Here is an 817-nt window from a genome sequence, read left to right as displayed (position 1 = left end):
GGGCTTGGCTGGACAAAGGGGGGACTTCCCAGGCCTAACATGGTCATCATTTCACCATGGCCTTGCCACCAGAGCAGGGAGACTGGAAAGAAAGGGGCAGGGACTCAGAAGGAAGAGAAATCGTAAGTTACCTATCTGGTTCAAGGCTCTTCCGTTATTTCAACTACCTAGCACCAAAACTACAGGCTTCAGTCAAAGCTTCAAATGCTTCTGTCTAGAGCTCCTAAGCATGTGACCACAGATACCAAGCTTGACCTGAACAGCACAGCCTGCACCATGTCTTCCTTCCCCAGCTCACCTCCTCCATGCAGAAGGGGAAACCAGTGGAGAAGGCAAGGGCTTCTAAGAATGGTGTTTCCAGCTGTGAGTCTGATGTCAGCAGCCAGACCCCTGGGCTCAGGAGCCACCTGTCCCACTTTGAAAGGGGCTAGGGAGGCAGGATTTCATCCTTCTCTTAGTCTCGCCCACAACTGGCAACAGGAACCGTGAGTCTGTGTAGACAGCCCTGTCTAGGTTAGCCCAGCCTGATGCTTAGCACCCACCCATACTCAGGTGAGCTGTGGGCGCACAGAGTTTCTAGCTCTTTCTGGTGGCCCCCACCAAAAAATGAGCATGTTTTCTGAACCCACCCCCATGACTGACATCAGGCTGGGCTCAGCAGCACACTCCGGGCCTGCTCAGCACCCCACATGCCACCAGACTCTGGGTGCCCACACCCCTGTGGGGCAGCCTGCTGAGTCTGAAGCCCACATCGGGATCAGACATGGCCAGGAGCTCAGCTCTGGCCCACTGACTCTGGGGTGACACAAAGCAGCTG

Source organism: Trichechus manatus, unplaced genomic scaffold, assembly GCF_000243295.1.
Source record: "Trichechus manatus latirostris isolate Lorelei unplaced genomic scaffold, TriManLat1.0 scaffold00294, whole genome shotgun sequence".
NCBI lineage: Eukaryota > Metazoa > Chordata > Mammalia > Sirenia > Trichechidae > Trichechus > Trichechus manatus.
This window is presented reverse-complemented; position numbering follows the sequence as displayed.